This window comes from Neovison vison, chromosome 1 (genome assembly GCF_020171115.1).
Source record: "Neovison vison isolate M4711 chromosome 1, ASM_NN_V1, whole genome shotgun sequence".
In the NCBI taxonomy this organism is placed as follows: Eukaryota; Metazoa; Chordata; class Mammalia; order Carnivora; family Mustelidae; genus Neogale; species Neogale vison.
In genome coordinates, this window is record NC_058091.1 from 26,562,336 (window position 1) to 26,578,095 (window position 15,760).

The 15,760-nt window shown below is 40.2% G+C and overlaps 1 long non-coding RNA gene across 4 annotated transcripts in view; it reads right to left on the bottom strand.

Annotated features, from left to right (window-relative positions):
- Positions 1–15,760, bottom strand: part of LOC122904272 — a 97,411-nt gene that overhangs the window by 81,136 nt on the left and 515 nt on the right. For 3 of the 4 annotated variants that reach the window (XR_006384170.1, XR_006384171.1, XR_006384173.1), the window contains exon 2: positions 8,707–8,807. This is a non-coding gene — a long non-coding RNA (uncharacterized LOC122904272). Of the gene's footprint in view, positions 1–3,472; positions 3,570–8,706; positions 8,808–15,760 lie in introns of all 4 variants that reach the window. The other variant, XR_006384174.1, reaches the window with a different exon arrangement.

A 15,760-nucleotide genomic window follows, 5' to 3' on the forward strand; every position in this document is an offset into this window, starting at 1 on the left:
CCAATATGTATTGAGCACCTGCTTTGGCTGCCCATGCTGTCCTGAGCACTAGTAATACCTCAGGTAACAGATCCCATGCCTCAGAGAACTTACATTCTGGGGTGAGAGAGACCAATAATAAAACAGAAAAACCTGGAGTTAAAAAGAGTGTTACCATGGAGGGGGAGAGATTAATTAGGGACGGTGGGTAGAATGGGGCATTGTCATTTTAATAGGATGGTCAAAGTAGGCCTGAATGAGAGGGTAACCTTTTTTTTTTTTTTTTTTTTGGAGGACAAGGGACGTTAGAGAGGAGAGGGTAACCTTTGAATAGAGACCTGAGGGAAGTAAAGGAGCAATCCACACAGACACCTGGGGAATGGGCAATCTGGGCGAGCAGAGAGAAAGCAAATGGGTAGGCCTTTAGGTCTGAGCAGGACCAGCTAGAAGACAGCATGGCTACAACGGAATGAGCACTAGGGAGAAATGACAAAGAGAATTTGGGGCAGATTGGGTGGGGCCCAATAACTCACTGTAAGGACTTTGGCTTTTATTCGGAGAGTGACCAGAAACCACTGGCGAGTTTTAAATAAAAGGTGGTATGATTGACCCTATTCAATAAATTCAACTATCACATTGATCAGCCTAGTGAGAACACACTGGGGAGGAAGGGGAACAAGAAGAGTGGACTTGGAAGGGGAGATGAGGGTTAAGTATGAGATGCCTGTTGGATCAGAGGCTCGGGAATGCAGGAGGAACAACAGAAATGACCGCTGGGCCGCCATCTTCCAGGCCCCACCCCTCCTTAACCCTTGACTCTCCCACCAAAAGGATGTATGCCCAGGACACCTCTCTATAAGTAACCCGATACCTATGCAGGAAACAGGAGCATCAGGACTCCCCCATACCCTCCAATCACCAAACACCCTACCTTATATGGCTGTAAAACTATGCCCTGTCTTAACCCAGATAAAAGACTCCCCCAACCCACTCCCAGTGCAACTTCCCCGACTCCTCTCCCGAGTCTCGGAATCTCGCCCAAGGGCGCCTTTAATATATCTGGCCTTGTGCCTACCTCGCCCGGTGTTGTGTTTATCTCACCTGTAAAACCTTACAAGACACTACTAGACACTTAAGTAGAATAAATGGTTGGATGAGTCTAGAGTTCAAGAGAAAAGTCTGGGCTAGAGGTAAAAATTTAAGCGTATGTCACCTACAAATGATATTTTAAAGCCATAAGATTAGATGGCCAAGGCAGTAAGTGTAGTTTCAGAAGAAAACCTATTGGGAGGACCTTCCCTTGGAGCACTCCATTGTTAAGAGGACAGGGAGATGCAGAAGAGTCAGCAAAGGACAAGAGAAGGGGCAGCTAGTGAGGTAGGAAGAAAACCAGAAGCGTCAGGTCCTGGAAGTCAAGTGAAGAAAGTGTTCAAGGAGAAAGGAGCGATGAACCGTCTCAAACAGGGCTGACAGGTCAGGTGCTGTAAAGTCTGAGAAGAAACCATGGGATTAAGCAGTCTGGAGGTCCGCAGTGAACTTGACAGGAACAGTTTTAGTGCACTGATTGAGAACAAACACTTGACTAAAGCAGGTTGAGGGGAAAGGAAAGGCAAGAAATTAAAAAAGCAAGTACAAGTAAGCTTTTCGAGGAATGTTGATATGAAGTTTAATAGAAAGGAACGGTAGCCTGAGCAGGAAGTGGGGTCAAGAGAGAAGAGGCTTTTCATGGTTGGTTGTAAGATTAGGGAAATAATGGTGTATTTGTATGCTGATGGGAATGATCCAGGAGAGAGCAGTGAATTTCTGGAGGGATGACCTTGAGCAGGTGAGTGATGATGGGATCCAGGGACAATCAATCATTAGGAAGAAGAGTAGGCAGAAAGTATGGGGGAGCGCAGTTGCTGGCAAATGAGAGATGTACTGGGAGCTTGTGGAAGTTTCCTCATGATTCTCTTTTCTCAGTGACCCAGGAAGCAAAGTCAGCAAGAAGAGTGGGGGAAGAATTATTGGGGTTATGTAACATACATTATCTTTCTGTACATTAGCATCTGCTGCAAGTGGCACAGTGGGACAAGGTCTGAATCATTAGTCTGGATGAGCTCCTGAACTCAGCCAGTTCAGCACGAACTAAAGGAGTAGTTGGAGGGGTTGGCTCCCAGCCCCACATGGCCATCATGGGCAGCTATTACGCAAGCAGACACAATGGCAGCTCTCTCCTGGGTACAACCGAAGGCCTTCAGCTATTAAAGTACAGAGAATCCTAAGGAGAAGCCACACCTTAAGTTAGTACCAGCTAGTAATTTCACAGGTGTTCCTGACAGGAGAGCTTTCTAACCAGGAAAATCAACTGAGAACAAACCACAGAGAATATGGGATGTAGACTTTTGGTTCAAATCATGTTGGCAGAGGGAGCAGAAGAATTTTCCAGAAATTTTCCAGAAATCTAACCATTTTTAGGATGACGACAAAAGAGTACCAACAGAACAGGCTAAAGGGATGTTGAAAGAGGAGGTACGGAGATGAACCTGACCATCCTCCCACTTGTGCGTAGGGCCGACAGCAGCCCTCCTCTGTAGAACGGACACACAACCATCCAACACCTTGGTTTGCACCCAGGTGTTCTCACTTCCACAACAATACCAAAGTATCAAATCCCTCTACTAACCTCCATGTACACACACTGTATGAGTGGTTTGAAATGTCTAGCAAACCACAGTTTGCTCTCTCAAAATACTCTGATCACTTGAGACGGAAAGAAAAAAACCACAGATACAAAAAAAAAAAAAAAATACCCCTGAAGCACAATATCACAGTGCCCTTAAAATTTAATTTCTATTAGAAATTGGGCTCATTTCCATCTCAGCCTAATTGTCTTCAGCCCTAAATCCCTTTGATTTCTTTATCACTGGCGAAAGGACAGTAAGGTGAGGAACTGGTTGTTTCCTTGTGTTAAAACGGCTTTCTGGCTTTGTACACAAGCTCTGTACATGCATAAATAAATAAAGCACCTTGTTCAAAAGTATGAAGAATTTTAAACGGGGAAAGTAGAGCACTGAACCGAATGCAGGGCTTTTTGTAAGCCTGAGGCCCTTTGCATGCCCACGAAGCTGATCCTGGTCTTAAAGAACTTATGACTTAAAGAACTGGGGTGACTGTAATTTTCTGTCCTAAATTTTGTGGTCGGAAATAACCCTAAGAAGGAGCCTGGGGCGGGGGGTGGTGGGAAGGAAGAAGTGGCTTAAAGCGAGCCCATGAACACTCACCCCAGTTACCTAGGCAAGTTGCCAGAGGCTGTGGGCCCCGTTTGCTTAACCTTCACTGTAGTTGGATATTTGAAGGCTTCTCGTTCCCCTCAAGAGCTTATCCTTTGAACTTGACTTCACCTCCACACAAAGCACCAAGAAGATTTGCCCTGGACTCTGCACCTCAAGGAACTCGTGGTGCTAAAATTAATCCACCATAAAGAATACCGTGACGCTCTCTCAGCACTTACGGGCTAAGGAATTTTCTCTCCCCTTCAACAAAGGAGCAGAAGGCAATTCAGTTGCTCTCAGCTCATCTGGATAAGCTTTGGATGTCATTTTGTTACACTGCACAGAAGCAGAAGGACAGAATTGATTTGACAGAGCAGTTACTAAGTGAAATCCCCCAACCTAGCTGGCAAGAGCCATAAGAAAAACATACTAAGCAGACAATACAAATTATAACAGCGATACGTTATACACCATGTACTTGAGACTGCTGGTTTGACCAAGGACATAAATACACATGTGGCATTGGATTGCACTGACTGGGTTCCACATCGCTATAGGACACATGGTTATAGAAGAAATTAACCTTCAAAAATGCTGCTCCCAAATTAATATTATTTTTTAGCAAATGACAGCTTACTGAAATGTGGGCCATCAGTGGGCCCAATTCCCTTATTTTTCTTCCTTCTACTAAAATTTAATACCTATGTATCAATAAAAAATAAAATAAATATTAGTATCAGATAGACATAATAAAATACAAGGTCAAGTTGATAGAACTGTGTGTGATTTCAAGTTCAAAATCTTACAATAATGAAAAGATGTTGCAAGTCTGAAATATTACTTTAGCTCTTAGTCATCTGTGAGTGTTACCATCATTTTAATGCGTGATTGTACATTTGCATGTAACATCAGCACGGTTTCAGTTTAATCTGAGGTTTTATTATTATGCTAAATTCAACTAGTTTTAAAACCTGCTAGCTATTAAAGATTGACAGGGAACACCCCCCCCGGAAGAACTGATTATTTGTGTCTTGAACTATAGTTTTTCCCTTTGCTCTATTTCAATTCACACTGTAGTGATCCTAATAAATATAATTTTATTTTATTTATAGGACTCCAAAGCTATTTGTTTTTACATACTTTTACAGTAGGATTCTAGCCCCACTTGATATAACATGAGATGCCTTCCATGATCTAACCTGTGATTATCACTCTTACTACATATAAAATTATCTCCCAAATTACAGAATCACAGAGCAAAATCCTACCTCGATTAAATACTTTATAGTTTACAAAGCATGTCCACATATTATTTCCTCTACTTGTTTCTTGAAAGAATCCCACTTTATGGGTAAAGATTAGAGAGGCTGGATTACAGTAAGTGGTGACACTCAACTTCACCGTATTCTTCCAAATCAGTGTGCTTGCATTTTGCACGCTACATGGACCATGGTGCTGAGTGACTTGAAGGGAACTAAGATGCCCCCAATCTGAACCAAAAGAAAAGTCAAAGCCAAAATGCTAGTTATGCATCTGCTGAATTTGTTGGTGACAGTGCAGGGATCTAAACATGAACCTTTCTTCTTCAGAACCATCAGCAACTCACTTGAGTTCAAATGAGGCTTATAAGTAAAATGTGCAATTAAATGTAACCTTATTAAAATGGCTATATGAAAGAGCATGGCCCAGCTTCTCTGAAGCAGTTTGTTTGTTTAATTTGAGGAGAGAGAGAGCATGAGTAGAGGGAAGGGCAGAGAAAGAAGCGGGCTCTCAGCTGAGCGGCTGAGCAGAGAGCCCAATGTGGGGATTGACCTCGGGACTCTGCGATCTTGACCTAAGCCAAAGGCAGATGCTTAACTGACTGAGCCACCCAAGCACCTTCTTTGAGGTTATTTAAATAAATTCTTTAAATCTGGGATTTGTCCCCTATCATTTCAGATACTTCCATGTCTTATTTGTGATCTCTCCAGAAATTTTACTGAGAAGCCTTCCTTATCTCTCAGGCCACCAGGCTTTATGTGCCATCACCCCCCAACATACAAGTAAATTAATTTAGTGTCCCCCTGTAGTGCTGTTTCTCTCTCTTTTCAAAGATGGAATAAAACTATATGCACGGTGAAACTTTGTAAACAGAAACATCTTCAAATAGTAGCCAGTGAGGTCTCCAAGATACAAAAGATATTTTTCAGTGCAGTATAAGTGGACATTTGTGAAGAACAGGGTATTGCTGTGGGTAGGAATCGGGTCATCTGCGATCAAAGTTTAGCCAATGTATGAGCATAATATCTATATTTCTGAGGAAAGGAATTTTTTTTTCAAACTCCCCCACTAGTCTATATCTGTTTGGGAACAATGCCTAGTACATGGTAGCTGCTTTGTAAATATTTATTGAGTCGAAGGAAAGTAATTGCATCTGTTCTTGAATCCATATCTGAATTTTAATACTGATTCCCCCTCCCAGTTGGACTTTGACTATGCAGTGCCACTGGCAGTTTTCTCATGAAAGAAAATTAAAGACCTGTAATAATATTTTTTCTACATATCATTTTTTCTGCATGATACGGAACTATACTATCTTTACATGACTTCAAAGCCACATTCTTCTTGCTGATGTTGAACTGAGTTTCAGCAATATTTGTTCAGAATACACAGTTAATAGTTTTCAGGTTCCAAGATCATTCTCTGGGTTGAAAATTTGCAAGCTGATTTAGCTTACAGTCTCTCTGTGTTGGAAACATGTGATGGAGTATTGTGTCCCCTGAGAGTAATTCTATTTTAAATGATAAATAATTTAACAGTTTTTGTATTTCATGTTTCTCAGAAATGTAGTTTGTAGAGTTTGACCTCCTCTGAGGTCAAGTACTCATTAAATTATTTTTGAAAAAAATGAATAAAATGTGCAGGACATATGAAATGGGGAAACACCACTCCGATGTGTGCAAAACACATCTTTTTAAAACCTGTTAGTGATCTCATCCTGTTCTCATACCCTCTCACCTGTGATGGCAGAAAATACTTGATCCTGACACTTAAGAACAGTTTCTTCCCCTTTTAAACAATCATTTAAAATAATTCTGTCAGTCTTTCTGCTTCTCTCCTTGCTCTGGGGGCAGGGGTAAGTTTACAAGGCCTCATGGAAGAGGAGAAGAGGTGTTTTGGCCTCTCTCTGTCTTCTGAGTCCTCCCTGGATGGACAGCAAAGTTGCTTGGCCCCTTGTTCTCTGGGGTTCTGGGCTGATGGCCCCAAGAGTGTGGCTGTGACACTGAGGTCTCTGCATTCTTCCTCCACTGCACCCTGACCCCAGGCATTTCTCACCATCAGACCACTCCGTGTTTCTAAATGAATGAAGAATGAATGAAAGAATGAATGAATGAATGAATGAATACATCTCAGGCTTGGGTCCTCATCTCCTCCCCTCCTTCCAAACCTATCTCTTCCAACGTGTTCCTGTTCATCACAAGTCAGCTAGATAGGAGGAGGGAAGAGAGGTGGACGGGAGGGATGAGGGTGGGCAGGGGAGTGAGGTGTCCCTATTATGAAAGAGAAGCCACCATAATTCTGATAAAGTGATCTAGAACATCACTTTTGCCATTTTGTTGTTATTTATTCCCTTTATCAGAAAAATGATGTGATTGTATTATAAGTAAGCTGGACTAAAGTGAATAATAAAGACAATAATTCCACCATTCCAACCTGACTTCTGTTAACGTGTCGGTGTATATTTCTTCTGTTACTTTCCCCATTCATAATAACTTAAGTTGTAAAACAAATTCAAAATATTTAGCGTTTCTTCTATTGGAGAATAACGGTACTTGAAACAAATGCACTCGATGATTCCATCCACTAATATTTACTGAGTTCCAAATATATGCAAATCATATGCTAAGTACCATGGAGATATGAAAGGTAAACCAAACACACTTCCTACCCCCCAGAAACTAACCACTTAAAAGGAGAAATAGACCTGTACATAAATATGCAAAAGACAGCAAGTGAAAAAAGCCATAACAGCGTTAGAGACTAACTGCTCGGGAGAATCCCATTTCTGTAATTTCACTTTGAAACGTGTGGGAATCACACACCAATACATTAACCACTGATAATATAAGTACCAAATGCCAAGGCATTTTTAATGATTTCATCTTATGATGGTCATTAATAGCAATATTTTTTTAAATATTTTATTTATTTATTTGACAGAGATCACAAGTAGGCAGAGAGGCAGGGAGAGAGAGAGGAGGAAACAGGCTCCCCACTGAGCAGAGGGCCCGATGCGGGGCTCAATCCCAGGACTCTGGGATCATGACCTGAGCCAAAGGCAGAGGCATTAACCCACTGAGCCACCCAGGCACCCCTAATAGCAATATTTTTTACCAGATTTTTTTTTGCTATTCAACATACATCTTTTAGGTACTGAAGTATTATTTATTCATTAAAACAGTCACCTGAAGTCATCTGCAAGATTTCCCAACTCACTTTGGAATGCTTTGTTGCTTTTAGATGCCATTTTCTGAGTTTATAATATATTCATTGCACTTCTCTTCAGACAACTTGAAGTATGTAGTTGATGTTACCAAGAAATTCCTAAGTTGTGGCAGGCAGAGAACTGTGTACGAAGAGTTTTGTACAGGGTATGAAAGCCAAATTTGTGTTCTATCCAAACATGTGCTTCCCCAAAGTATTTCTAATTCTTCCCAGACTTTGGAGACTCAATGACTCTAAAACCCTTATCTTGTCAAAGCATGACCTTGTTCTCCCAGGGAAGTGTGTGGCACTCTTGGTGATTTTCAAGCCAAATACCATCGAAACCATTTTGTGGTTCTAGATTATACCAAATAGGTTTGGTCTTGGGCTAAAAAAATATTTCATCTTGTTTACCATTTTTTAGGCCACATGATAAAAATGCTGGAAGCAGGCTCATAAATATTTGATTCGGTTTTATATATGCATTAAGCTCAGGAGGTGTCTTATTTTCATGAATTTATTACAACAATTTAAGTAGTAGTAGTAGTAGTAATAATTTGCATTTAAATAATTCTTTTCTCCCGAGAACTCTGAGTGCTTTTGCACATCAATTAATGCCGGATGGCAGTGTCATTATTCCCAACTTTATTTTATTATTCCATCTTTATAATGTATTGCTCTGGGTTTTTGTTTCAAGCTGATGTCAATTACTGGGCTGGCTATTATGGGACCTCACATTTATCTCCAAGACCAGCCGTTTTTGAGGATTAATTACACAAGAGAATGGCACTGCTCAGTAGAAACTCTATGAAGTTCTGCTTTCACCAGATGGAGATTCTAAGTCACCCCACAGCTTCACTGTCCATCAGAATTTTATCTATACCCTAGATGACGCGTTACCAAGAATTGCCAGAAGTTATTTTCCTATCATTCACAATTTTTCCTTTATCACCACCAAATGCCTCATATAAAGAAGTTATTGGCACACTAAAAAAATAAAAAACTGTACCTTTGAAATTGTCTTCCTCGGGGTTGTTGCATTTTCTCTTCTCTACAAGTAGAAATGATTAACTGGGGATTCGTTGACGGGGTTCAAGGGTCTGTGAATTTCTAGAAAGTCCCAAAAGGGAAAGAACAAAACACAAGAGAGGTCATCACAGTGGTTGGAGCTAGACTTTGGAACCTGTCTTCTGGGGGTGCCTGCCCGGGGCCTAGCACCCAGTTTAGTTTTTAGGACCCAACTGGGACCCGTTTGAGGGGTCTGCGAGAATTGATTGTGAATTCAGTTATTTCTCTGATCACCTTTTCCCATTTTTTTAAAAAGCTGCAGGAATTGATTGTGAATTCAGAGTTATTTCTCTGATCATCTTTTCCCATTTTTTAAAAAACCGTAATTCTGTCATGCTTAACTCCTTATAACAGCTTCATTCTTTTTGAAACAACTTCCTAAAAGATTAAGAAACCCGATTACACACTTCATCTAGGGCGTTCATTTGTTGTTGTCAATATTTAAAACACATAATTCACAAATGCAACTTTTCTGCTTTAGAATAAAAGCTACATGAGGAAGAACAGACAGCAGGACTATCAGGCCTCTAGTTTTTGACATAATAGTCACCGTGTGCATGTTTCTGCCAACCCCAGAATGGTAAATTACCGTACCTTAGCTCTGCCAAGTGCCCGGTTTCTAGAATCTATACTACTGCATATTTCATGAGTTTGCTTTTGAAGCCAATATCTCATTTCTGGCTACTCCCGGGAAACCCCAAACCGCTGGAAATTTTAGCATGTGCCAAAGTCCTTCAATTTACAAATTTTGTTTGAAACATCAGTCTTGGGTCTGCTAGAGTCCAGTTGTTTACAACAGGCAAATACATAAAAAATAAAACTACCTCTTAGCTATTTCATGTGTTCATAAGATATTTCAACTATTTCACCAGACTAGGGAATTTTGATGACTGAAATTCTAATAATTTTTCTTCATTCTGTACCATGTGCAGAGCACTGTAAGGGGGATAGAAAAAAATTTCCAATTAATGTACCAAAAACTTGATGCCAGACATTTTTTAAAAAACATAAAAAACATGGTCTCTAAAGGTCAAGATAATCTTGTCAAATATGAATTCTTATCCTGATTTTATAGACAAGTGATTGAAGCCCAGAAGAGTTTAATAAATGATTTGAATTCACCTAGCTTTTTAAATATAGAACCATGGTTCAAATCCAGCCTCTAATTCCAATCCCTCCATCCTGCTTTTGACTGCCTTCATAATTCATTGTCCTCTTAAAATCCCGAGTCACTTTTCATTTAGGAGTTTTACCCTTTGGGTAAAAACTCATTTTTATTTTTATTTTTTTAAGATTTTATTTATTTGACAAAGAGAGACACAGCGGGAGAGGGAACACAAGTAGGGGGAGTGGGAGAGGGAGAAGCAGGCTTCCTGCGGAGCAGGGAGCCCAATGAGAGGCTCAATTCCAGGAACCTGGGACAAGACCTGAGCTGAAGGCAGAGGCTTAATGACTGAGCCACCCAGGCACCCCTAAAAACTCATTTTTAAACAAATCAGTGGTAATGCAAAGTTTTTTTGGAGCTTCTCCATGAATTTAGAAATATTTAGATAGATGCTGTTTTAATTACTTTTCTAAAGACTGTGGGCTTCATATCCCTTTGCTTTGAGACATTTCTCATTTTTTATTTAGCCAAGATACAAACACCTGTTCAATATATAACCTGTTTAGTTATTTTAGTTATTTTAAACAAAATAACCAACTGTGTCAGTTTAAATATCATTAAAAATTTAGTCATTAAAATGACTAAATTGAAAAAAAATTCATAATACCAAATACTAGCAAGAATGTGAAATAACAGGAACTCTCTCTCATTGGTGGTGGGAATGGAAAATGGTACAGCCACTTTGGAAGGCAGAGTGGCAGTTTCTTACCAAGCTAGCATAGTCCTACTACACAATCTAACAATTGCTGTCCATGGTATTTACCGAAATGGGCTGGAAACTTGTCCACTCGAAAACCTACACACCAATGTTCATAGCAGATTTATTCATAATCACCATAATCACCACACACTGGAAGAAACCAAGACGTTCATAAAATGGTGAATGTGTAAACAAACTGTGTATATCCATCTTACGGAATATTATTCAGTGACTTTAAAAATGAGCTATCAAGACTCAAAAAAAAATGGAGGAAACTTAAATGCATATATCTTAGTGAAAGAAGCCAGTCTGAAAAGTCAATATTCTATATGATACCAACTATGTGACATTTTGGAAAAGGCAAAGCTATGGAGACAGTAAAAAATATCCGTGATTGCCAGGGGTTAGAGAGGGCAGGAAAGAGAGGGATGAATAGATGGCAGACAGGGGATGTTTAGGGCAGTGAAACTCCTTGCGATGATACTATAATGGTGGGTACTTGACGTCACTAAAAGAAAACTCTATTTCTTCTCCTCACAGCACTAGGCACCAAATGGGGTGGGGGTGGGGTAGTTCCCACACTAACCAATTCTCCAACTCTCCAGACTCCAAATGGGTGTCTTACAATGCAATTCTGACTGAGTTAGTGCACACTCTCAGGTTGGGTCTCAGTTCCACACGAGTACCTCCTTACTGCAGAGGCCAACCACAAGTAGTGGGCCCCCAGGGTCACACTTCTGTCTGACTTGGCTATAAATGGGGGTTCCCTTGACCTTGTCCTCAGGTTTGATAATTTTCTATAACAACTCACAGAACACAGGGAAACACATCTGCTGGTATGTAAAGGATATAATAAAGGATACAAATGAACAGCCAGATAAGGAAGTACACGAGGTAAGGTCCAGAAGGCTCCTAAGTGTGGGAACTTCTGTCCCTGTGGAATTGGGTTGTGCCACCTTCCCAGTAGTGGATGCACTCTCCCAAGCTGGATAAAACTCCTTCGTTGAGGGGTTTTTGTGATACTTCATCATGTAGGCAGTATCAATTATTCATTCAGTGCCCAGCCCCTCTCCCCTCACCAGTAGATGAAGGGTGCGGCTGGAAGTTCCAAGTTTCCAATCACGGCTTTGGTCTTTCTGGTGATCAGGCCCCATCCAGAAACTAACCAGGAGCCCACCCAGAGTCATCTCATTAGAACAAAAAATGTTCTTCTCACCCAGGAAATTCCAAGGGGGTCTAGGAGCTCTGTGTAAGATGCTCCTATCATCCCCATCACTCGGGAAATCACAAAGGCTTCGGAGTGCCATGTCAGGAATTGAAGGTCAAACACTGAATATTAGAAAAAAATGTGCCCCAGCATCCCATCACTCAAGAATTATAAAGGTTTTAGAAGTTCTGTGCAACTAGGGAAAAACACCAAATACATATATTTCTTACTATGTCACAGATGGATACCCAACATGATACATTTGGCAAAACCCATAGGACTATACAGTGCTGAACCCTAATGTAAGTTTTTTCATAATAATGTATCAACAGTGGTTCTCCATTGTGACAAACGTATCACATTAATGTAATATCTTAATAACAGGAGAAACTCTGAGCAAGGGAGAAGGGGGTATATAGAAACTTCCTAGACCATCTGCTCAATCATGTATAAACCTAAACCTGCTCTAACAAAACAAAGTCTATTAATATTTAATTTTTTTATTAATTTTTTATTTTTTTAATTTTTAATAGATTTTATTTCTTTATTTGAGAGAGATAGAGCATGCGCGTGCCAGTGGGGAGAAGAGCAGAAAGTGAGGGAGAAGGAGGGGGAAAGAATCTTCAAGCAGACTCCATGCTTAGCGCGGAGCCCCACCCGGGGCTGGATCGCACCACCCTGAGATCATGAGCTGAGCCAAAACCAAGTTGGATGCTTAATCAACTGAGCCACCCAGGTTCCCCTTTTATTAATTTTTTTTTTTAAAGGAAAGGTAGCGGCGCCTGGGTGGCTCAGTGGGTTAAAGCCTCTGTCTTCGGCTCAGGTCATGATCCCAGGGTCCTGGGATCGAGCCCCGCAGCAGGCTCTCTGCTCAGCAGGGAGCCTGCTTCCTCCTTCTCTCTCTCTGCCTGCCTCTCAGCCTACTTGTAATCTCTGCCTGTCAAATAAATAAATAAAATCTTTAAAAAAAAAAAAGGAAAGGTAAAGAAATTTCAAAAGTCAACGATATTGGTTGTCAAACTGGTCAATGAAAAATTTGATGAAACATTTAATGCAAGGAGCTTAGGTATACAAACAATCTAATTAAATTTAATTAAACTTAAATTTAATTAAATTTAATAGTCCATGTTTGATCAGAACTGTCTACCTAGAGACCATACCAGAAGAAGCTATGGGCTCCATAAAATAAGAAAGACTGCACTGATGTCAACCATGGGCAGATATGGATATGAAAGATAACGCTACATACTTTTAAAAACAGGGACTCCCTGAGGTCTTGTTTTATTTTCCCAAAACTTACTCTATCTGAACTTTGAAATTTCATCAAGGCTTTGTCTAGATAGCAAAAGCAGTCTAGGATGCCCATGAAGAAATAAAGGTAGATGTAATTACGTCAATTTAAGCTACATTAGCCAGAGTTTTTGCAGAGGAGACAGGCTGGCCTTTATTTTGTCATTTATCCCTTGTATGTATGTTTTTAATTTTATACTTCTGTTAAAGTTACTTCCTTGCATGATATCAGTTTCCAAATAGTGTTCAGAATCTTTCAGTCTGACCTCTCCGTGACAAGCAGGAGGAGACCAGGGAGCAGACGTCATTCCCAAAACCAAGTTTTGTGTCTAAAATTCTTATCTTAAATTTTATAGAGCTGTTATTATTCATACATCTGTGATAAGAAACTTACATATCAATTTGTGTTTTAATCCTTAGGTGCAGAATAGTGTGACACTTTTAGATTTAGTTCAGTCTCTTCTTTCTATGAAACACATACTCAGAGAAAACACAGACTCTATCAAGTGCCAGTTCTCAAGTCTTAGGATTTTGAATCCACTACTCTTTTATAAAAATATACAATCTTTATATGATGTATAGGCCTTATAGGCATCTTATTCTGCCAGGTAAGGAATGAGTGTGCCCTATACCAGCTGACTGTAACCGTACCTCTGGAGTCTAGCCTTCCCATCTGCAAAAGCCAGAACCTGGTATACTATTTTAATAAACATGTTTTTAAATTACTATAAAAGTAACATACAATCATTGTAGAAAGTTTAGCAGAAGGAGAAGCAGGAGGAGGAGTGGGAGGAGTTGGAAGAAGGGTAGAGAGGGAGGAAGGAAGGGAAGAAAGGAGAAAAAAGAAAAATCATTTACAACCTCACCACTTTGAGGTAAGGAAGGTATGCATTTTAGAGCTTATCATGGATGATTTCTAATATTCCATACACCCCTGTCACTTGCCTTTTTCTACTTAGCATCTCTCCATGGGAAGAAGTATAGCTAGAAATAGAAAGTAGCAGAAACATGTACCTAGTGGACAAAGGCGCAAGCTCTGGAACTAGACAGCCTGGTTCGCATCCTGGACCAGCTCTTTAGCTGGGCGACCTGGTGCAGACCACTCTGCCTCTCTGTTTCCTCAGCTTCCCATTTATAAAATGGTGATAATACAGTAACTATTTCTTCATAGGGTTCATTGTGAGGATTCAATGGCTTAATATTTCTAAACCACTTATAACTATACCCAGGACAAAAGTATACTCTATTATCAAAGGACAATAGTAAAGAACTAGAAAGTAACTATTTTAGGCTTTACTGGGGCATATGGTTTCTGTTGGAAGTCCTCCATGCTGCCTTTGGAGCACTAAAGCAGCCATAAATGAGTGAGTATAGCTGGGTTCCAATTAAACTCAATGAACAAATGGGGCACCTGGGTGGCTCAGTGGGTTGGACTCTCTGCCTTAGGCTCCGGTCCTGATCTTGAGATCCTGGGATCAAGCCCCGAATTGGGCTCCCTGCTCCCAGGGGAGTCTTTTTCTCCCTCTCCCCCTGCTTGTCTCTCTCTTAAATGAATAAGATCTTGGGGCGCCTGGGTGGCTCAGTGGGTTAAAGCCTCTGCCTTCAGCTCAGGTCATGATCTCAGGGTCCTGGGATCGAGCCCCATGTCAGGCTCTCTGCTCAGCAGGGAGCCTGATTCCCTCCTCTCTCTGCTGCCTCTCTGCCTACTTGTGATCTCTGTCTGTCAAATAAATAAATAAATTCTTTTTAAAATAAATAAATAAATAAGATCTTTAAAATAAATAAACTCAGTGGACATTGAGTTTGAATTTCATATAATACTCACATATCATGACATATTATTCTTTTGATTTTTTTTTTGACCGATAAAAAATGTAAAAGTCATATTAGCTATGCAAAAATGGATAGTGGGCAGGACCTTTAGACCATAGATCACCAGCCTCTGCTCTATATAATTAGCTGACAGTATTAGATTTCTAATAGTTCTCCAAAAAATTTTTAAGTAGACTCCAATCCCAACATAGGGCTCTAACTCTTGATTGTAAGGTCAAGAATGGCAGGTTCTACTGATTGAGCCAACCAGCTGCCCCTCTACAGCTTTATTTTTTTTCTTTGCCTGCTTAGAACAAGATTGTTTGAATGTTCTATAACTTACTTAGTAGCCTAAGGTTAGAATTTAGGTTATTTCCAGTGTTCTTTATTATAAGCCATTCTCCAATGCATATCCATGAAGAATCTTTGCGCACACATATTATTGTATCTACATCTTTAAATGTACTTAGCAGTAGCTACCAAACGGCTGGCAGAGTATCTAGAAAGAAACAGACTCTGAAGAAGTAGCCTTGAAAATGAACCTTGAGTAGTTACAACAAATTTCAAACACGTTAGAGAAGGAGGTTTATCAGTATAATATATATTCATATACATATAACTCACTACATACAACATCCCATTCTAAGCCTCTTGCATAGATTAAATCATCTAGTCCTCAAAGCACTCTAATGAGGCACAGGTGCAATCATCATAGTCGTCATCACCATCCTTAAGGTACAAAAGAGGAAACAAAAGCACAGAAAAGCTAAGTAACTTTCCAAGGTCACACAGCTATCTGGTGCCCGAGGCCGGTTTCAAAC